Raw genomic sequence first — 23513 nt, 5'->3', positions numbered from 1 at the left:
TGTTACAGATTTGGACATATATATGTAGAATTTTCTTCAAAGGAATAGATATGATGATTCAGATTAGTAAGGGTAAATAAAATGAAATCACTTAATTGGGCATTAAGAAATAATAAGTCATTCTAAATAAAAAGAGTAGTTGGAGAAAACCCAAGTTGAGAATGGAATGAAATGTGAAACAGAAGTAATCAGAAGTTTTGCAATCTGGTGAGAAGTGAATAAGTGAATAGAACTAATATTAATTTGGGTTCAGAGCTTATCTTGAAAGAAGAAATTTTTTTTAGCAAATTTGGTATTGAATGGATATTTCCAACATACTTTAATTTTACTACTACAGCCTAGCAACATTTCTGGATGTTAGACATTCAAAAATAATAAGTTATTCCAATAAAGATGGCACAATCTTTTGTAAAATGGCACAGTAAGGCTGAAATATTTTCCCATATAATTTAGATGGAAAAAGTTTTAATTAAAAACAGGTTTGTGTCTGGCTAAGTTGTTCACGCTGATTTAAAACACTGATCAAGTTTACTGCATAATTATTTGACTGTTGGCTTTGTGTCTCTTCTGTTAGATTCAGTCAATAACTTGCTGGCAGTTCTGCAGCCAAAGCTCTGAAGAGAAGGGTGCTGATTCTTCAAAAATCTTCATATGTTAAAAAAAAGTGCCTTGTAAACTGTAATGTACTATGCAGACAAAACTGCCACCACTTTCTTTTCAAAAGGAATGTACTATTTTTAACAATAATATTTTTAGAACAGCATTTAGAACTGACTTGACAGATTGTGGTAGTATAAAACTATTTCATAGCATACTTGGCACTCATATAATATGAATCTAGAAAATCATACATTACCTACAATGGTTAATTTTATGTGTCAACTTGGTTGGGACACAGGGTGCCCAGCTATTTGGTGAAACATTATTCCAGTGTTTCTATGAGAGTATTTTTAGATGAGATTCATATGTAATGTGAATTGACTGCATCCAATCAGTAGAAGTCCTGAACAGAACAAAAGAACCAGCTTTTTCTGGGTGTGCAAGACATGATTCTTCAGTAGACTGCTATCACACTCAAACTGTATCATTGCCTCTCCTGGGCCTCCATCCTTCAGATCTACCTGTAGATTTGAGACTTGGCAACCTTCAAAAGCATATAAGTCAATTCCTTACAATGAATCATTTTTAAGTGTACACACACTCAAGTATACATACATACACTCAAACATATATTTATTAGTTCTGTTTTTCTAGAAAAACATTAATCTACCTACTTATCTGAATAAACTGGAGTATAGGCATATTCCAAACTAAAAATAATAATAGTAATTTTTACAATGTAAAAGATTAATAAATATGATTTTGGAGTAAATTTTTAAATAGCATATAAAAACACATAAAATAGTACAGGGATGAGAAGTCAAGTTTTTCAGCCAATCCACTTTTGAGTCCAACTAAGCTAACCCTACACTACTTAGAGTTTTCCAAAAGCCATTTATTCTAAGTTCTCTATCCAGTAGCAGTTTACATTTTAGTGACATCTGAAAAATGGCTTATAAAATTTTAAAAAATAGCTTCAATTGACAAATATAAATGGAAACACTGGTATTTTATTCTTGTTTCAAGACCTATTTCCTTTTAGTCACTGGGCTTATGTTTTCTTCCTAGGCTATGTACCATTTTGAGCATCTTAAAGATTGTCAAATGTGGATAAGTGATTGATGAATTGTAAAACACTAAATCATTCCCCAAGAAACAAGTTATCATCCTATTTTGGTCATTATGGGCACCCTTACCTCCTCCCACATTAGCTGAGCTTCTGCTTCCTTCAAGGGACAACAAAGATGCCAGAGAATATGGAGAAACACATTTTTCAAGGCTTCCAGACCTATGCAATGAAGAAAAAAAAAGCCAGTTGTACTATGAAGATAAAATAATTGACAATACACCAACAAGTGATGAGGATAAAGTTTTAACAATACCTGCTAATCTACTTGCCATCTTCAGGAATGTAATTTAATTCTTTCATGTTCTGATATCATGTTTATCCAACAGATAGGGAAAAGAATACCATCTAGGAAGAATGGGAGCAAAGCCTTTGAGGGAAGGTTGGGAGGAGTTCATAAACAAGCATTCCAGCTTTGTCTCTTTATTCCAAAAAATTACCAATGGAGTGTACTGAAAACACTAGATATGTTGGCAAAAATGTCAGAAAAGGTGATCCTGAACAAATGGCTTGAGTTTGGCTTGAGTTCTAAAATTATGTGACAGATTATGCACTGCAGAAGCAGGCACCAGCATGACACTAGAAGATATAAAAATATACATGCATATATTATATATTAAATATGTGTGTATTATACATCAGTGGTTTTCAGATAACCAGTTAATGAAAAAGATCTCATTAATTTATAACAAAATTGCAAAATAACAATGAAGTTAAATTTTTATATAATTAAATTTAATTTGGTTTTGTGATAATTTTGTTGCTATAATATTGTCATAAAGTGATGAGGATTCATGAGAAAGAATCCCTAAAAGAATAGGGTCAAGAACATGTGGCCTAGGGGGCCAGGAATTTAGCTCAGTGGTTCTGGCACCCGCCTCGCAAGAACACGTGGCCTCCAAAAATTTTCATGTAATGCAAGAAGCATCTGGTTTTATCCAGTAAATCACAGATCAGGGAACCAGTGATTTACTACCAGCATGAAACAGGTTGAATTCTGTGTCCCAAAATATTCATATAATGGAGGTTCTAAGCTCCAGAATCTCAGAATGTTAATATTTTTTAAGATAGGCAGTTTAAAGAAGTGATCAGCCAAAAAATGAAGCTTTTAGGTTGGACCCTAATCCAATTCACTGGTGTCCCTGGTAGAAGAAGAAATCACTACACAGAGATACCAGGAATGCATGCACACAGGATAAGCATAGAGGATACTGGGAAGCTCTCCCATGTGCAAGTCAACAGGAGACAGTAACCTTCCTGGCACCTTGATCTTAGACTTCTCCCTACCAGGACTGTGGAAAAATAAACTTTTGATATTAAAGCCACAGGTTTGTGGTATTTTATTGTGGTAGATGGAGAAAATTAATCCAAGTGTTACACTTAGGAAGAAGGGGTGGTCTAAATCTGAGGTTAGAGGTCCAGGAATAGATAGAAAGTAAATAAAAAGACTAGATTTATCCATGTAGTTACTAAAGGGAGGGAATTCTCAAAAGAAAGAATGCTAGTAGAAAACATGAGGGGCTGGGTGTACAGTATCTTAAAATAGGGATAAACGGCCTAGTTTAGTTTAAGTAAAGCATGTAATGAGATTCAAACTTGTTTTAAAAAAAGGGCACAAGAGGGCTGGGGCTCTAGCTCAGTGGTTCTGGTGCCTGCCTCACAAGCACAAGGTCCTGAGTTCAGCCCCTAGTACCAAAAAACAAAACAAAACAAACAAGGACAAAGGACCCAAGCTAATTCAAAAGATTTTGAATGCCATGCATCACAAATTAAACTTTTAGATATACTTATCTCTACTACATGAGTAAGAAATAGTAATCAAGAAAATAGAAGAATTAATTTCAAAATATTATATTGAGAAGTTTAGTAATTAAATGTGAAGGGTAAGCCAAATGGTAAGGAACATAGGAGCAGTGAGAGATAGTGTTGATAAAATGGAAAAACAATTACCAGAGACTACCACTTAAATGGTAAACCAAAATCTGAACAGGCTGCTTATTTAAGGAAGGGTGAACTATAGTCAGCATGAATTGGCTCACTTGGCAGAACAGACTGATGTTTTTATATGGCCTTTGTGGGAAGAGTTCATTTTGGGGTTAAGTTGTATACAGCTGTGGAAGTGTGGAGGCAGAAGGGTGTTAAGTTTCAAAATGTGTTTTGTGGGGCAGGGGATTTAGCTCAGTGGTTCTGCTGCCTGCCTCCCAAGCACAAGGTCCCAAGTTCAATCCCAGGTACCAAAAAAAAAAAAAAAAGAAAGAAAGAAATGTGCTTTGTGTTTGTATCAGATGGCTTTGACTGCATATTTCATTTATTTGCTTGGCAGTTTACTTGTCATACAGTTCAACAAAAACTAGTTCTGCTATAATTATTTGGAGATTTCTTAAATTTCACCTCAGAGCCCAGACTTCATATAATTCTTCCAAGTGATGCTTAATTTACACATTTCTCCCCTATTCTAGACACCTAGACGTTTCCCATCAGGCTTTCTCTGAACCATTCTCACCTTAATCGTGTTCAAAGATAGATTCCATAATGTCACTGTCTTCCCATCTCTAATAATTCCTAACTTCCTATGAACTATAATTTTTCCTCCTTGCATCTACTCTTCTTTTGCTATAGTCCAATCCAAACTCTCCAGTGATACCTCCCTCTGCTGCATACCTCATATGCTGAACTCATATGCTTAATAGGTGATTTCTATCACTGTGCCTCAAAATTATACATTTAAAACTTGACTTCAAGCCTTTGTTTACATTCTCTAAAGCAATTTAAATAGTATCCCAAAAGAGAAACAGAATAGCACAGAAATTTATGGTTGTGAATGTGCACACACACACCCCCTATAAAAATTTATCTTTAAACACAAAGATCAGAAATTTATCAGAACATTATCTTTTTCTCAAGCTAGTCCTTTGGCTTGAATTATTCAGGAAAAAGTTTTTATTTTTTTCTTACTGCATCTTAGGTTTTAATCACCTTCTTTTTCAAAAGGATAAGCTGGAGCTACACTTTTACACAAAGGCATTACCCTCTGGACCCTTTCTGGTGGCTGGGGTGGGGAGCAGCTATGTAGTGATCCCCTCCACCTCCACTACCACAAGCATATTATAGTAGTCATCCAGCAAGGGCCACAGAGTCGTCCTTTATTCAGAGCTCGGGCAACCTGAGTGAGTATATCATACCTCCCTTACTGTAAGCTAGTGCTTGGCACCTACATATTTTTTGTCTTTTTAACATGGAAATTCACCAAGACCAGTAGAAAATTCAAAGTTATTTTTTAAAACTTTTAATTTTCTTAATTAATCTTCCTATGGTACTATTCCATGTTGTGTAAAATATGAAATATGCAGCCTTGATACAATGCTGAGATTTCAGAACACTGGCACAATTATTTACATCTATATTTTATATATATTAGAGCCACAACATTGATCTTACAGACCAAAACAGATGACAAGCTCAAGAGGTTTACAGATGAAATTACACTTGAAAGTTTCAGGTGTGCCAGAATTCTAAACTGATTCAAAGAGATCAATAAATATTTGTCTGAAAATGTCATCCCAATCATGTTTGGTCACAGAGCTGCCCTCTGTATGTACCTATCAGCAGCTTAACCTTGGCAGCAGGTGCTTCTGTCAACCTTATGAAGAGTTTATTGGGTCCTGAAACAGGACTGAAAGAGTAAACAAAATGATTATCCTGAAAAAAACAGGACATTGAAACTAATCACTTAAAACTACCGCTTGTACACTATATGTTCCACAGAGCCAATCAATAACTTCTTTACCCAAAAAGTTTGCATGGAAAATAAAGAGCAGGATGCCAGAACCTTCTGGCATGTTATGTGGAGGTTTGTAATTGAAATCTGTTGAGAATTCTGGCCCCTTACAGAGTCAATGACATGCTATTGGAAAAATAGCTTCCAATAGAGCAAGGTGAGCTTTAAAGTAATCCCAGATTATCTCTTTGGCCTCTCTTGAAAGCTTCTCCAAGTGGCCCTTCAGCAAGTTGTACACTAGCACATCCTTACACTGCTTTGCAAAATGCAGTGCAAGTTTTGGCGCTTGGACAAAATGTTACAGTCAGTTCCACATTTGATTACAAGCCAAATAATGTCCACATTTCCTCTTTTACAGGCCTTCTTTCACCATTACTCTGCTGGACATTTACAAAATCTCCCGCTTCCGAAAGAATAGCCACTGTGGTTAAAAAGTTCTTCTCAGTGGGGTGGACGAGGGCCATAGACCTATTCTTCTCCACCTGTTCACTTTTGCGTCTTTGGTGTTGAGGAGACTCCAAGGTCATCTTGCCTTCCCGCTGCGCCAAACATCACTAGCGTCATCCTGCTGGAATACTTTTGTTTCAAGTTATACTCTTCATTTGAGTTAAGCACAACCTTTACAGAAATGTAATCCCCATTTTTCACAGCATCCCTCAATGAATGACTTGAAATTGTATCTGTGCTGCCAAAAGCCTCATCTTCCCCCTCAAGGTGCCACTGAAAATCTGATTTCATCCATTCCAGCTGGAGGTCCGTGCTCAAACTCAAAATCTGTTGCCTGCTGTCGGAATTCTCATCCGTTGGAAACACTGTCCCACCCCTCCTGCTGGTCTCCTGCAGCAACGTGCACCCAAGTGTCAGTTTTGCCTCTTGTAGTTCTCCTTTCTTTACATGAGTACTTGTTTCCCTTGGTTTTCTGGTCTTGTCTGAAATCACTGCTCTAATTTCTCCTTAGATATAGAATCCAAATCAACAAAAATGAAACAGGCTTCTGAGGGCAGAACTGGGTAAAGTTTAAATCATTTTTTAATAACACCAAAAGGGCATCTATCATCTCCCCTCTTTTCACCAATTAGTAAAGAAAGTAGCTTAAACAAGAGATGGACGACCTCGTCTCAGTGAATAAATATAAAAATGTCGTGCCCTGAGGTTTTTCTTCTTTCTTTCTTCATCTTCCATTAGGATGCAAGAAGAAATATATTTTCTTTTTTCTGGCCATTAAAGAAGAATGAGTGTGGTAGAAAATGAGATTTAGCTCATTTGGAATGAGCTTACTTTAATGAAGCTGACCTTTTTCATTCCTTTTGATATTTTCTTGGTTCTAAATAGACAAACACAAACTTTATCTTGAATAAATATCTTAATCATATCTTGTCTCATAAACACCAAACCTTAAGGACATAAACTGTAGAAGTGCCATCTTCACAGACATATTACTCTCTAAGATACTAGTATTAAATCTTAGTTAAGTTAAAAAAATAAAAATCAACAAATAGCTATTTATGTAAGTTAAGTAGGATAATAAAGACCCATTTCAGCTAAATTATGGGTTAGTTGTAAAATAACATAAGTTGATAAGACATATTGATCATTTGCAGGAAATATGGAAACTATTAAAAATTATCTTAGTCATCTGAACTCCCTCTTAAAATATTTCAATATAAAAATATTGTCATTAAATTTTCACTGTATCATATACTATATAACAGCTTGTGGTAAATTATACAATAACATACTAGTTACATGAAAAATTAGCAGTTGAATTAATTTATAAAGTATGAGGTAATTAAAGCAATAAATTCACTTAAAAGCTCAGAGTATAGAAAGTTACGAAATTGGAAAATATTCAAAAATAAGATGCACAAAAACAAACTGATTTACCAAGAGCAAGGATTTATGTAGTAGAATGACAAAATTAAGTGGCTAATAATCAGGATCAGATATTTTGAACAAGTGGTGGAGAGTTTGATGGACCATGTACTAAAATTTGGATTTTTACTTTAACATAATAAATGCGATAAAATTCTTTGAAAAGTGAACCAAAATGATAAAAGTCATGTTTCAGTCACTGAGGCACTTCTGGCTACACCATTACTCAAACTTTAAAACTTTGCAAATATGGTAAAAAATTAAAAGATTCCCCAAAAATATCTATCCAAAATTGTAGGATCCTAACTAGTAGGTTTTAGCTGAAATTCTTATGCTCTGATTTTATTGGAACTTAAAAGACAAGGGCTTAAGGAGGGAGGAGAAAAACTTATTCTAGGATACAGTTAATGTATTTACTGTTTATGTCTTTTGAACTTCTGTCCTATTATTTGCATTTAAAGTACAATAAGAGCTAAGTCTGGAAGCTCAATAACTAATCTAATCAACAAAATTGTTAGTGCCTACTAAGTGCCAGTGCCATACTAGTTTGGTGGTGAAATAGTGCCAAGGTTGCAAAACTAATTAGTGAATGTCAACAACAGGGCAAAGCAGAACCTGTTCCTTTCCTCAATGACTTACACCATAGGTGATCATTAATCAATCATTTTAAGAATTAATCTGATAATCATATAAATGCGTGATGGTTACATAAGAGATAAAAGCATGTAGCTCAGGCAGTGATTCAATCAAGGAACTTTTCCTGGGAATGTGACACATAAGGGAGAAATTAAAAATAATATGTAGTTAACTAGTTGATTGGAGAGGGAAGAAATTTCTACAGAAAGAAAACAACATGAGGATAGATTTTTGAAAAGACAGGGTTTATGGTATAGCATCACAAAAACTACCACTATATTTTAATATAATTACAAAGGTCTGCAAACATTCTATCTTTGGACTAAATAAGGCCTGCAACTGTTAATGTAAATAAAATTTTACTGGAACATAGCCATACTCTTTCATTTGTATATTTTCTGTGGCTGTTTCACCCTCTAAAAAGGCAGTGTTATAAAAGTCTGATAGAGACTGAATAGCCTACCAAGCCTAAAATATTTACCACTTATTTCCTGCCAATCTCTGTTATAAGGTTCTTAATCAGGTATGCAAATCACTGATTTTAGGAAAATGTTATATTTTACAAAATCTTGAATTACTTTGGGACAAATTTTATGAAGGAATCTGTGACTAAATTTATGACTTTTTTCCTAGAGTATTACAAATTTTTCAGTTACCATAAGATTTTGTTCAAAAATAACCCATAAGCAGATTCTCAAAATATAAATCAGATTGAAATCTTATTATTCTAATTAAAGCAGAGTAAAGGGCTCCAGGCCTGTCAGTTTGAATACTGAATTAATCCTCTAAGGCAAAACAAATATTTTATAAGACACTGTAGACTAATGGGTTAAGAAAATGTGACATTTTCAAAGCAGCCATAGTCAATTATTTTCCAAAGGCTTTCAATATAAAATTTCTGATGCAGAGAAGTTGAAATGATGAAAAATGATCTTCTCTATACTCTTAAAATAAATTCAATATTTAACATTTTGTCATATTTGTTTTGTCTAGATACTTGCAGTTTATATATAATTAACTGTGTGTTTACAACTGTTTTGTAGAATTAATTATATATAAACTGAAGGCATCATGATTCTTTAGCCCTAAATTCTTTAGGGTATATCTCTTATAATAAAGCAGTTTTCCTATATAACCTCAATAATATTATGACATTAAAAAATAGCATGTCATTTTTCTAAGAGTTAATATTTAGTCCATATTTAAAATTTAACATTTTACTTGGATCATGCACTGAATTTGTGTCTCTTTATTTTTTTTGACATATACTATTCATTTTTTATATTATATTGACTTTCTGAAAAAGAACAAGGAAATTATTTTCCCAGAACGTCTTAAATCTGGAATCGCCTCATTGCATGTGTCTTTCAGCTTTTTTGTTCTTAAATTTCCTAGGAGTTTGCAACATATTGAATAAATAAAAGCTCATGAGTCCATAACAGTACCCTTAAGAAAATTGTGTGAGAAACAGTAAAAACAAACACACAAATAAACAAAAAAATCCAAACTAAATACACATATACACATACACACAAATTAATCTCACTGGAGGTAATTATCAAATAAATTTCTTATCTTGAAAATTTTAACAAAATGAAATGAGGATTTGATCTGATTTTTTCATCTTAGTTAATGAGAAAAAGTGCTGCTTTAGTTAAAAAAATCAGTCAATTAAATTAAAGAAAAGATAGGATTTAAAAATCGCACATCTTTAATCCCAGCACTCTAGGAAGCTGAGGTAAGAGGACCCCAAGTTCAAACTCAACCTAAGAAGCTTAGTGACTTAGTGAAATCCTGTCTCAAAATAAGGCATTTTTTAAAAAGTAGCTGAAAATGTAGTTTGGTGTAAATGTTCTGGGGTCAATCCCTAGAACCATAAAACAAAAAAAAAACAAAAACAAAACCAAAGCACACTTCTATCCTCCCAAGAAATCATCAATTAATAAAAAGGCAACCAATGGATGCTAAAATTATGAAAGATTTCTCAACCAACTATCAGTCCAGGACCAAGGAAATCCCCATGTCCTCTCAGGTGCTTAACCATCCCAAAGGGAAAAACGCAGCTAAGAATAGAAAAAAATGTGCACATATCATTATAACTTATATGATTGACTGAGTGTTACTAATAGTGGAGAAACCTGATTTTATGGCCTCCTGATATGAAACAAGATAAAACACAATGAACACCTATGAAACACTCTTGCTATTTTTTTACCTGAATATGTGCAAGTCTCTAAATCTAACAAATAATTTTATGTAAGAACTGGTGAAATATAAACCATTTCCTAAAAATAGTTTTGTAGATTTCAAGTACACCTGAAACAATAATTTATCATTATTGTAATATTCACCATTCTGGTAGCAGCTGACCTAATGATTAACTAGAATGCTCTATTCTATAGAAAAGAGGATGGTAACTACATGTGAGGAGCCTCACTTCCACTATCAAAACTTTTTTAACCTAAAAACCTGGTTGACCTTGGCCATGACAACTCTCTCACAGGGCCCCAGTTTTTCCTTTGGTAAAAGAAGTTTTGAGCACTATCTTTCTTGCCTTGTGCCCTATAGTGCTATAAATTATAGAGTCCCAATAATAGTCTTATAAACAGTTTAATGCAGGGACTTGAGATCTGATTGCCTGGATGCAAAATCCCCACTTAGTCACCACTGTAACTTCTCTATGCCTCATGCCATCCACCCATAAAATGAAGGTGTCACAATTTCATGAGAAACTTTGTAGAGTTGTGAGAAGTCTTTATTCAGTTAGCATATAAAATGCTTAGAAAAATGACTATTGAACAGTAAGTATTTCATATACATTATATATTTTTATTATCTAATTTTCTTCTTTAAAATTATCATTGTATTTTCCTTATCAAGGGCCTATATTAAGACCATGCCGGAGGGCATTACATAGTAGTTAAAAACATTTCTGTTGTCCTTGTGCTTGTCATAATAGGCATCTGGCACTTTACGGAAAACAGTATTTAAGGTCCCAAGTCAATTTGACATCTAAAAACCATTTACAACTCACTTCTTTCCTTCACTCTTCTATAATAGAAACTGGAAAGCTCACTTTAGCACAGTGTGGCTAAGTGATCTGTTTCTTAAGATGTAAGGGGTTAGAGGAAATCACTTAGTGGAATATCTAGCAAAATTTCTGAATAGGAAACATTCATCTAGGGCCACTGCTTTCAGTCTTTACACTTTGCCATTATTATTTTTTTCCAGAACACAGACACAATTTGGAAAATACAACAGCCATCTTTCTTATGTGAAGTCAAAAGCCAAGGTCTTTTGGATTTCAGAGAAGATAGACAGAAGGATTGAGGCCTTAGTGACAACAATGAACACTTATAGCATCCTGCCCATTTCTTCTAATATGAGATAAAGAAACCCCTTACGTATTTAAACACAGTTCAGCTGGTTTTGTACTAGATGCTGCTTAAAATAATCCTGACTGATCTACTTATTTTATTTCACTTAATGACATAAAAACCCTAACAGGAAGGCAAGATTATTACCATTTTGACACTGATAGCAAATACATCCTCAAAATCTTGTTCTGAAAGGTGCTATAAAAATTGAGGCTATCTATAAGTTTTATTAAAATTTCAAACTTTATTTTCCTGATTAGTTTAGGAGAAAACTCTCTTGCATTACAATTTGTATTCTCAACAAAAACTGTACTTTATCAGCAGCAAATTGGGGTGGACAAATACAAATAGCATATCTTTAAGGCTATTATAACCATCAAAGTCCTACTACTATAAGAAAGGTCTATTGAATTAAAGGGAGGATTTGCAGGAAGATAAATAAGAGATTTATTGTGGCTTATGAATTGTGAAGACTTTAAGAAATGTCTGACGGCTCATCATATCATAATAGTAATCGATAATTATTCAGGCAATTTAATGAACTGAAGTAAATTGTGATAGCATGACAGATACTAAAAAAAAAACATTTATCATTCAATCTTGAAATGTGGATCTCAGTTTCTGGTATGTTTTGGATGACTGGTCTATCTCTTCTTGCTAAATAAATATGTTAGCACTCATCTTTTTTATGCTGCAAAATAAACATAATAAAATGCCAGTTGAATCCCAGTTTGATCTTAGAAAATTACTGCTACTGCAGAAGATGCCAAAAAAAAAAATGCAGAGAAAATCACTTTTGCTCTAAGCCTTTTGTTGGAAACTCTATGAGTTTCAAGAATGTAATCCCAGAGTTTTGTTTTTACCTTCCCATGCTACATAGTTTCCTCCATTTGTTTTCCTTAAATACTTCTCAGTGTTCTATAACAAATCACAGATTTAAATATAGTCTCAGAGATTCTTACCCTGGTCAACTCATTTCAAGACTTCTAAATAATAGAATTACCACCAAAAATCATTTGCAAAGCTCTTTTCATATTAAAATTTCAGCAGCATCTGGACTCTATATACCATATGGTTCAGAAGGAAATGTTTTCCATCCCAGAACATCCCAGAAGCCACAGAAAGCCAATATCTGATGTTTATTCTTTAACACAGGAATCTCAATTATGATTGCTTTTCAGAACAAAGGGTCCTGACTACTCCACAAAGTAGAATTTTTATGTTCAGCTTTGTGTTTTAAGTAGGATAGTGTTCATTCACCTAAAAAGATAAGAAGAAAATATTCCAAATTTAAAGATAAATGAATTTATTGACTAATTCAAATTTAAAATATTAATAATAAGCAACTGAAATTTTATTTTTCCCACAAAAGTGCAGAACACACCCATACCTGACGCTGACAGAGCAAAGTGAATACAAAGATATATGGTATGTATTCTTTTTTGGCATTTTTTTCCACAGTCCAATGACATTGGATACAACATTGAGGATGATAAAATAAAATTCATTTTTCTATAATTTATCCCCTTGGTCCTGAGGAGTATGCTGAGATTGAAAACTGGACAGATTTGAGTCCTTTCCAGGACTACCCCTACTGCACACATGTACACACATATAAGGCTGGGTCCTAAGCTAACTGGAATTCATGAAATGAAGGAAGGAGCAGCAGAACTCCGAGTCCATAAATTTATCACATTCTCTCTGTCAGGTCTTTAGCTAGAACTAAGAAAGATAAAGTCCCTGTCTGGAAGTTCAACTTCAAGTAGAAAATAAGACCTTACACCAATAAAACACATGTGATTAAATTTTAAGTAGTTTTAACTCCTATAAAGAAATTTAATGATACCAGTGAAGGATGAATACTATATTTAAAAGTAAGAGCTTTGAAGACTATTTTTGAGAACTCCACAACTGAACACATATCTGAACTATGTATGCTGGGGAGGGAGAATATTTCAGTACATGCAGTAGGTAGTACAAAGCCACTCATGTGAGAATGGAACTGATAGGATTTTAGAAATAGAAACAAGGTCACTATAGCTGGAATAGACATAGCAAGAAAGGAGGTAGGAGAAGGCTAGCAGGGCCTGGTTTTACCCACACCCTGTATTCAACCTTTTGGGTTTTCTGGGTCACACTGAGTGAACAGGAATTCTGTTGGACAGCAAACATAGTGAATGTATATATAGTACAACAAAACTTCCTTTTAAAATATTTGTTGTTATAAATAATAAAAAGACAGGCAAGCAGCCTATGTGCCCACAACTTGGAGATGCTTCCAAGTGTAGACTATCAGGTGATGGGACATAAATCAGAGGATTTTATGCAGAGGCAAAATGAGATCTTATGTGTATAGTAAAAATACTTGTTCCTGCTGTGGAGATGTCCTATTATAATGCTAACTTACAGGGCTAACCTGAAGAGCTCATACATGTAAAGGAAGGGACTTAGTGCTTGGTAAATAGTAGAAATTGATTACTAGCTCACTATATTCTCTTTCTGTTATGATGTTGCAAGATTACAATATATCCCAAATCTGCACAGAGGAAAGTAACCATGTTTTCAGTCTAATTAAAGTTTAATTGCTTTTCATTTTGTAAAAGTTATATTCACTCTTTCATAGAATATATATAAAACTTGAAGAACTGTGAAAAGGTAAAAGAAAAAAAAACCTATATCTGTAATTTTCCTCTCAGAGACAAATGCTAATTAATAGGATTTTTCTTTTTATTTTTTTCTATGTAATCATATTTAAATAGCTGAACTCTCTCTGTGTACACACTCTTGGATGCTATGATATTTTCTACATTAATTAATTCAGGTTAAACTCGAGTTTCTAACTGTTCACGTAATTTATTGCCCGAAACAAGGCACTGTACAAAATCAAGGGTATTGCCTGCTCCACATATTTATTTAACTCTTTCAGATGTGACAAACTGAGTGCACACATTTTATCAGTGAACTCTGAACTTTAATATCTGATTTAACTAAAACATACTGGAATTTTTATATCAAATTACCAGAGAGATAAAACAGATTTTGGTGGCTAATTGAAGAAGTCATAGTTCAAATAACAAGTGGCAAAGTTCAATCTAACCCCAAGTTCTTTTTGTTTCTGGTTCACTGACTTCCCATTACCCACCCTCCACAACATCCTTTTCCCCAGTACGTCCTCACATCATTTCTGCTGAGTGCACTGTGGGCCAAGGGTGTTGGCAGATTGAGCAATTTGTCAGAATAGACTCTTTAGCCCCACACCACACTTTAAATGAAAAACCTCCAGTTGTTTTTTTTATTTTATTGGTACATTTTAGGTATACAATATAATGACATTCATCATTAGAAATTTGCATCTTTATATAATCACTCTTGGTTCTTATTTTTTCCCCCTTCACCTGCCCTCCCTTCAACCCCTCCATCGCTCCCTATTTACAAAGACTTTGTTTCCTTTTTTGTCATTTTCTCATATTAAATCCATTCACTTCTTTCCTTTTCCTCTACCCCTCCCACTTCCCCTTCCCCTCTGCTCCTTTTCCTATTTCACATTATTTATTATACCTTTTAGTCCTTATTTACACTTTCAGTTTCTCACACTAGAGACACTATTCAGTATTTAAACATGTGTGTCCTATTTATTTCACTTAAGAGTATTGCCTCAATCTGCATCCATTTAGCTATAAATGTCTCCGATTTCTCATTTTTTATGGCTGAGTAGTACTCCATTTTATTGAAAAAACCACATTTTCTTTATCCACTCTCCAGTTGATGGGCAATTGGGCTGCTTCCAAGTTTTAGCTATTACAAAATGCTTCTATGAACATGGGTGCACATATATCACTGTGGTATGATTCTTTTAATTCTTTGGGCAAGATACCCAGCAGGGGAATAGCTGGGTCAAATGGGACTTCCAGTCCTAGTTCTTTGAGGTATATTCATACAGACTTCCACAGTGGTTGCACCAGACTACACTCCCACCAGCAGTGGAACAGTGTTGCTCTTTCCCCACACCCCCGCCAGCATTTGTTACTGGTTGATTTCATGATAGCAGCCATTCTTTCTGGGGTGAGGTGGAATCTCAGCACTGTTTTCATTCTGTATCTTTCGAATGACCAGTGATGTTGAACATTTTTTTTCATACGTTTATCGGCGATTTCTACTTCTTTGTCTGAGAAATGTCTGTTCATTTCAGATGCCCATTTTCAAATTGGGTTTTTATATTTGGGAGGTCTGATTTTTTTAAGTTCTTCATAGATTCGAGATAGTAGACCTTTGTCTGAGGGACAGCAGGTGAAAACATTTTCCCAAATTGTGGGTTGTCTTTTCACGCTGTTGGGTTTTTTTTCTCTTGCTGTGCAGAAGCTTTTTAGTAAAAGGAGAACACAGTTGTTGATCATTTGTGCTAGTTCATGGACAACTGAGGTTTTGTTCATAAAATCTTTTCCTATACCAAAGTCTTCAAGAGTTCTTCCTAAACTCTCTTCCAGCTGGTTTAGTGTTTCTCTTTTAATATTTAGATCTTTAATCCACTTCCATTTTAATTTAGTGCATGGTGAGAGATATTGGTCTAGTTTTAGTATCTGGCAAGTTGAAACCCCATTTTTCCAGCACCATTTATTAACGAGGCTATCTTTCCTCCAGTGATAGTGTTTGGCTCCTTTGTCAAAGATGAGGTGGCTGAGTGTATCTGGAATTATTTCTGCATCTTCTAGTCTGTTCCACTGGTCCTCAGATCTGTTTCTTTGCCAGTACCATACTGTTTTTATCACAGTAGCTTTGTAGTAGAGTTGCAAGTTGGGGATTGTGTTAACCCCTGCCATGTCTCTGTTACCTAGAATTGCTTTTCCTTTTCTGGGTCTTCTCTTGTTCCAAATGAAGTTTTGGATTGTTTTCTCAAGGTCCATGAAGTATGCTGCTGGGATTTCACTTGGGATTGCATTGAATCTACATAGCAGTTTTGGAAGTATGGCCATTTTCACTATGTTCATCCTTCATACCCAGGAGCAAAGAATGTCTTTCTATTTTCTGTTGTCATCTTCATTCTCTCTTTTTAGAGTGCTATAGTTTTCAGAGAAGAGGTCTTTGATTTCTTTCATTAGGATGATTCCTAGGTATTTCAGTTTTTTGGATGCTATTGTGAAAGGAATTATTGGTCCTATTTCTCTCTCAGTGAGTCTGTCATTGGTGTAGAGGAATGCTATTGATTTTTGTGTGTTAACCTTGAAAGCAGCTATTTTACTGAGTTTGGTTATTAAGTCTAGAAGATTTTTGGTGGAGCTCTTGTTGTCTTCTATGTAGAGTATCATGTCATCTGCAAATAATGACAATTTGACTTCCTCTTTTCCTATCTTTCTTCCTTTTATTTCTTTGTCTTGTCTAATTGCCATGGCTAATGTTTCCTAAACTATATTGAACAGGAGTGGTGATAGTGGACATCCTTGTTTTGGTCCTGATTTTAGTGTGAAGGAATTCAGTTTTGACCATTTAGTACAATATTGGATGTTTGTTTTTCATAGATGGTTTTTATCAGGTTGAGGTAGAGACCATCTATTGCAATTTTTTGTAGGGTTTTATCATAAATGCATGTTGAATTTTGTCAAATGCTTTTTCTGCATCTATTGAGATGATCATATGGTTTTCGTCCTTGGCTCTATTGATATAGTGTATTACATTTATTGATTTGCATATGGTGAACCATCCCTGCATCCCTGGGATGAATCCCACTTGATCAGGGTGTGTGATCTTCTTGATAATCTGCGTTCTATTTGCCAGTATCTTATTAAGGATTTTTGCATCTATGTTCATTAGTGAGATTGGCCTATAGTTCTCTTTTTCAGTTGGGTCTTTCTCTGATTTGGGGATCAAGGTGATGTTTGCTTCCAGGAATGAGTTTGGGAGTATTGCTTCCCTTTCAATTTCATTGAAGAGCTTAAACAGTAGTGGCAGTAGTTCCTCTCTAAATATCTTCTAGAATTCTGCAGTGAAGCAATCAGGACCCGGGCTTTTCTTAGTTGGTAAGTTTTTAATATGTTTTCAATTTCATTGATTGTTATTGGATTGTTTAGAATTTTTAGGTCATCTTCGTTCAACGTTGGTGATTCATACATATCTAGGAATCTGTCCATTTCTTCTGTGTTGTCCATCTTATTGGCATACAGGTTCTTGAAGTAGGTATTGATGATCCTCTGGATTTCTGCTGGGTCTGTTCTAATTTCATCCTTTTCATTTCTAATTGCATGGATGTACATGTACATATTTTGAACAATGTAAAAATGTGTGTATATTATTTATTCTACAACTTTAAATAAACAGTTCCAGAATTCATTTTTCTTCAGGACTAAGGAAGTTTAGAGAGGCAATAACTGTTGCAGATCTAAAGGAAAAAATTAATTTTTAAAGCAGAAAACAGTAAAACCAGAGCTAAATGTGCTACTTAAATATTTGCCTTGGCTATTAACTAACTCAGTGACTATAGCTCACTCCTTTTTATTTTCAAATTTCTCTCCTCATTTTAGAGGAGAGAAAACTTTCTCACCAATCTACCATCTTTTGTTGTTGTTGTTGTTAAATTCTTTTATTGGTACATTTTAGGTATACAACCCAATTACATTTCTCATTGGGAACTGTACCTTTACATAATGCATCTTGGTTCTTATTTTTTCCCCATTCCTAGCCCTCCCTTCACCCCCTCCACCCTTCCCTATTTACAAAGACTTTATTTCCATTTTTTCCATTTCTCATCATTTTTCCTTTCCCTTCTTTCCTTTCCCCTGCCCCTCCCACTACCCCTACCCCTTTGGACCTTTTCTTCTTATTTTGCATTATCAATTATTTATTCTAATCATTGGCACATTTTAGGTATACAATATAATGACATTCATCATTGGAAATTTGCACCTTTACATAATCTCTCTTTGTTCTTATTTTTCACCCTTGCCCAGCCCTCTTTTCAACCCTTCCATTCCTTCCTATTTACAAAGATTTTGTTCCTATTTTTCCATTTTCTCATATTAATCCCATTCCTTTCTATCCTTTTCCTATCCCTCCCACTTCCTTCCCCTTTGCCCCTTTTCTTCCTATTTCACATTACCTATTATACATTTTAGTCCTTATTTACACTTTCAGTTTCTCACACCAGAGAAACTATTCAGTATTTATATATGTGTGTCCTATTTATAGCTAAGTGGATGCACATTGAGGTGATACTCTTAAGTGAAATAAATAGGACACACATGTCTACCATCTTATAATACTGTGAAAACAAAATAAGGAAGTAGATGAGAACTGTAATATTTAATACAAATTAAGTCTGTATTATTGAGCCTGGATGCTTAATGTTTTGATATTCTCTAAATAGAGCCACATCAAATATTAACCACCTCCATTATTGTTCCTTTTAGATACAGCCTAACATTTTGGTAATAAATGAGTCTTCCTGACTCACAAATCTCCTTATGAATCTGCCCAAAAAATTCTGGGAACATGTGAGATTCATTTAGCCCTCCAAATTCAATTGTCCTTCTGCCCAAGAAAACAAAAGAAATACAACTTTCCTTATTGTTTTAAAAACATTCTATATATTCAAATTCAATGACTTATTTTTTTTTCCTTAAACAGTTTCTCAGTTTCCTCACTTAAGGTTGCTAGAAATGGGTTTGTGTAAAGAATAGAGAAAAAACAAATCTGTTCATTCTTATTTGTTAACTCCAATCTACACAAGCCTGGGGAAGAGGATGAGGACAGGAAGGTGATTATGGTGATGGTGTAATACTTCAATCTCCAACCTTATACATGCTGGTCCAAGGAACAACTAAGGCTGACCTGAAATACCTTTAAATTCTTCATTTTTATCTCATCCTGTAACTATTAGATGACAGCAGATTTGGTCCTCTCTTCCTAGATTGCTTATTCTCCTTTCTCAGAAAAAGGAAATTTTTCTGGAAAAATTCTTTAAGAACCATTTCAAAGGCAATTTCTTTCAAGAAGTCATTTCTGATTACCTCAATTTGATGCAAATTAGAACTCTGAATCGCTGCTGTATTTTCCCTGTCTTACAAGATGTGTTGTTACAGATTGTATTCTGTTTACTCCTCTACTGCAGTGTATGCTTCCTGAGGACAAGGTTAATCCTTTACATATGTAAAAAACATTTCATATGGAGTAGGCATTGAACAAAATATTAATTCAATATTCACCATCATTCTAGAGATAACACCCACCAAACTACAACATATATAATAAAACTGTTTATTCAATTTAAAAATCCCCTTATAGAGGGGCCAGGGATTTAGCTCAGTGGTTCTGGCGCCTGCCTTGCAGGTGCAAGGTCACAAGTTTGATCCCCAGCACCAAAAATAAATAAATAAATAAATAATCCCATTATAAAAATCAAACTATATCAACAAAGACACTGTCGTTGTTAAAACCTTCTTTGCAGTGGAAATGTACTCTCTGCAGCTACCTTATTAGTAATATTTTTTTAAAGCACCTTTTGTGTGGACTGGGGTAAATTATTTTCTAAAGCATGCAATACAAACAAATTAGTAAATTATTTTCAAACAGCCAGCTTTGCTTGGATTCTTGTTTGCACTTGTTTAAAAGTTCATCTTTCAAGTACACATGCATCTATTCAAAAAGCAAATCCTCAAACAATTTAAGACAAACATAGAATATTTTTTTCCAAATTGGAATCCCAATAGAAGGTGAAAATTGCAGTGACATTAATAACTAATGATTCAATCAAAAATTGATTTAAGACAAATTAACAAAGATGAAAGTCAAATTTAGACTCATTTAGTATGCCTAGAAGCAATGAAGGAGAATGAAAGCCAATAAGTGCTGAAATTTGGAGAGAAATTGCACATTTAATTTATAATATGTAGCTTTATTCTGAAATTACTTCAGCGAGTTATGTTAAAATGCATCAAAACTTATAGACAATTATTCTAATATAAAGACTTAGTCAACATTCATCAAGCTTCCAATTTAAGCAACTCTGGAGAGATTTCTGATGCCTTCCTGGCCCTCAGATACAGTTTTGTAACTTTACTCATGAATCACTAAAGAAGATTTATAAAGGATCAATGGAAAAATTTTAAAAAGAAGCTCCAGAAAGTAGCTTTCTCCTCCAGTTCCCACCACCTTTGTCGGCTATGATTTTACTTCAAGCCCTCACTTTAACTTTTACCTTGCCACAACCTTATTTGTTTCTACTTATTCTCAAGGGACCCACCTCCTTCCTTATATCAAAGTTGCAGACAACAAACATCAGTTGTAGCTCGATTCAGCAAACAAAGCAAGCCACCTTCAGAAAAAAGTAGAGCTAGGTTCCCAGGGCTCTGGCTTCTAGGAGGCTGAAGCAAACACACAGTGCTTCTAAGGATGACATTGGCCTAATGAGTAAGTCCATCTCTTTTCCTCCTTGTATCTCTTGTGCTCAAGGACCAGCTTTCGGGGATAGACTGCTTGTGTTTCCTGGTATGCCATGTGTCCCAGAACACTCTGCGAGGCAAAGGCAGCTTAAAGAACAGTAACAAAACAAAAAACAAGAAACCTAGTAAACAAAACCAAACCAAAAACCTGTATCTCATAGGTTTATTGAATGAGGGGAGCTTCCCAGTTGAAATGGAGGGTAGGGACGAGGGAGGTATTTACTGTCTCTCAGAACCAAACTCCTCACCATATTCTTAAAATAATTTTTCAAGGTCAAAAGGGGTAGGGGAAGTGGGAGGGGTAGGGTAAAGGAAAGAAGGGAAAGGAAAAATTATGAGAAATGGAAAAAAAGGAAACAAAGTCTTTATAAATAGGGAAGGGAGGGCTAGGAATGGGGAAAAAATAAGAACCAAGATACATCATGTAAAGGTACAAGTTCCCAATGATAGATGTAAATTATTGTATACCTAAAATGTACCAATAAAAGAATTTAAGAAAAAAAATCATTTTTCAATGCCCCCGTGAACCCTCACAAAAAGAGATCTAAGAACCAGTGAAAGAAAATTGCAAAATTAAAATCAAAGAAACCATCCCACAGTAGTTTTTAGTTTTCCTTGCTTTTGCTCATAAGGCTCCCTCTCATGGTATGCCATTAATCTTTGCTAGGTGAAATTCCACTCTTTCAAAATCCATTTCAAAAATTACCTCCTCTGCAATGATTTTCCTGACTTCTCCATGAAGAATTAATCAATCCTCCTCCCATAATTCCAAAATGCATTCTTCATAGCCCTGTGGACTTGCTTCAGGGTTGTCCTGAATTGTTTTAAGTGCCTATCTCCCTGAGGGGAAGCTACTGTCCAGCTGCCCTGAGCAGCTCTGTCTCATCTACTGCAACCTGACTGGGACACTGGCCACAAATGCGCTTCAAAGACCTTAGTAAAAATTTTAGGACAGTAAGCTGCAAAGCTCTTTTCAGATATTCTCTGACTCTATACTGTGTATATGCCAGAATAATCATGAAATATGATTTTTTATACCTGAGTTATGAAGTATAGATCATTTTGAGAGAGTTTAATGTCTTACAAGTTATTTTTAAAAGGAAAAGGACACACAAATCAGAAACTCCAGTCTCTAAACTAAACTGTACAGAAAATAAATTTAACAAACATTGTTCTTACTTCCTACAACCTTAACATCTATCATGAATGATAATGACATTAAGGGATAATAGGAACAGAAATTCTAAACAAATGAGAAAGTAATAAAGCAAAGTAAATTGACCATATATCCAGGATAAACAATACAAAATGAAGTACAAAAAAAATCTTAGTTAACAAGAGATGAATGTGTATTCAACAAAACAGCCTCTTCCTTCCCTGTTAATTAGAAAATGTCTCCTTCTTCAAAATTCTTGAATTTAGTTAGAATTCATATATCATCATTCTTTTAAATTTTTATATGACCTTTCTTTATTCAACACGTTAAACTCTTTTAAGACAAGCATCATCTCTTTTGATTCATTGATACCCTGGAAATAACTCAGTTTTACAAATTTAAAATGCTCAAGAAGTGTTTTGAGAGAAAACTAGTTTCATCATCTTTAAATTACTTAAGTGCTAGGGAACAATCTGATAACAATTTTAGATTAAGGTCTTTGAGCTTTTGCATTCATTTTAATCTATTTTTTTTCTACCAACAAAAGTGTTTATTGAAAGGCTGACATAGGTGCACAGGAAGCTGCCAGGGAAGAGCTTGAGGTGGGAGTGGGCTCTGATCTCCTGCCCAGGTTCATCTCTGACCAGCTTCTGTGATCCTCGGGGAGCTGGAAGAGTGTCAGCAAAATCACTAGGGTGACGAGGATGATGGCCATATCCAAGCTCAGCAGGCCTGCATTGAGGCCAAGCACATAAGGGTGCCCTAGGCCCACGTGAGGGTCTCTATGTGTGCGCATGCATGTAATTGAGGATGCCCTGGCCCACAGGTGAATCTGTCCCTATGGCACTATGGCAACAATGCCCCTGGTTCATCTCGGTATGTGTGTTCTAAGTGTGAAGAATTTTAAAGTGGCCCACACACAGTACTCAATTCTTTCCAGGATAAATACATGGCAGACATGGATGAGCTCTTCGCTCAGGTACATGAAAAGAGAAAGGTAAGCATTTTCTCTGAAGGCCGTGAACAGCAAGTGCTGAGGCAGTGTTCCTTTCCTGGTCCCTGACACTGTCCCTATGTGCTATAGAAGCGACATATCCCCAACTGTGTGTGTGGCAAGATCAGCTTCAAGCTGATGAGGGAACCCTGTATCACACCAAGTGGCATCACCTATGACCGAAAGGACATTGAGGAACATCTGAGGGTAAGGGGCTATGAGCCTCAGCACCGGGGCTGGAGGCCCAGACTGACACATGGAGCACCCTGACCCTGTTGCCACTCCAGCATGTGGACCACTTTGATCCTGTGACCCAGAGCCCCCTGACCTAGGAACAGCTCATCCCAAACCTGGCTATGAAGGAGGTCATCAATGCATTCATCTCTGAGAACGGCTGGGTGGAGGGCTACTGAGGCCCATTGCTCCACCCTGCTTGATAATCCTGGCTCAGGAAAGTCTTAAGGCAAAAGCTCCAGTTCCTGTACAGAATTTGTGTTGCTGCTCCTGCCCCCATCAGTTCTGCTGGTTGGCTCTGGACTGCTTCTC

The 23513-nt window shown here is 35.2% G+C and overlaps 1 long non-coding RNA gene and 1 pseudogene across 1 annotated transcript in view; both read right to left on the bottom strand.

Annotated features, from left to right (window-relative positions):
- Positions 1 to 23513, bottom strand: part of LOC147826375 (uncharacterized) — a 147825-nt gene that overhangs the window by 80600 nt on the left and 43712 nt on the right. The window contains exon 3 of the long non-coding RNA XR_015439254.1: positions 1797 to 1888. This is a non-coding gene — a long non-coding RNA (uncharacterized LOC147826375). The remainder of the gene's footprint in view (positions 1 to 1796; positions 1889 to 23513) is intronic.
- Positions 5291 to 22769, bottom strand: LOC101700939 (M-phase phosphoprotein 8 pseudogene; annotated as a pseudogene).

The sequence above is a fragment of the Heterocephalus glaber genome, unplaced genomic scaffold (assembly GCF_053883595.1).
Source record: "Heterocephalus glaber isolate CG9 unplaced genomic scaffold, H.glaber_assembly_v1.0 deba00001472, whole genome shotgun sequence".
NCBI lineage: Eukaryota > Metazoa > Chordata > Mammalia > Rodentia > Bathyergidae > Heterocephalus > Heterocephalus glaber.
Note: the sequence above shows the minus strand (reverse complement) of the source record. Positions and strands in the feature narration are given on the sequence as shown.